A 715-nucleotide genomic window follows, 5' to 3' on the forward strand; every position below is an offset into this window, starting at 1 on the left:
ATCTGGATATGAAGAGACTTCTACTTCACATAACAGAGGCCCAATTTACAATTGAGAAATATTAGGATGGAAAGAAAGCTGGATAAGGTCAGAGGCATATTGGATGTATTGAACCCAAGTTAGGGATGTTTGAATTTGTTTTTTAATTTCACCCTCTGGAGAGAGGATATGTGATTTAATCTGTTCCAATTGAGGCATTGGCATTAGCTGATGGGATATATGTATGTCAGCATTGGGGTATGATGCAAACCCATTACTGTAAAGCTTGAGATGAACTCCAGTGCACCATTGGTCCTTAATTTCTATTGTAAATTTATTTCCTTTGGCTATATATTCAAGATAAATGCTGTATCGTTTTTGGGTTTTTTCTATGTGGCAAGACTGGTATCGACAACCGCCATGGATGTCTTTGTCTTGTAGGCAGTCACCCGAATTTCTAAAAGGAAAGCATGCATAAGCATCCAATTGCTTGGAGGCAGAGCAAGGCTGAATGGGGATAGTTACAGCTGTTTGGTATCCCTCTGAGGGGCAGGTGGCTGTGCCAATGACTTGGTTAGCCTTTTCATATGTTTCCCTGACCAAGAACCACCATCTGAGTACTGTGTGGGCTGAAGCAGAGTTAGAATGGAGTATAACCAGAATGGCCATGCAAATGACTGAGAGCAAGGCATTTAGGGTCAGACCCCTTGGGCTTGCAAAACCAGGTCATGGATAT

The sequence above is a fragment of the Nannospalax galili genome, unplaced genomic scaffold (genome assembly GCF_000622305.1).
Source record: "Nannospalax galili isolate Female #2095 unplaced genomic scaffold, S.galili_v1.0 scaffold1702, whole genome shotgun sequence".
Lineage (NCBI taxonomy): Eukaryota > Metazoa > Chordata > Mammalia > Rodentia > Spalacidae > Nannospalax > Nannospalax galili.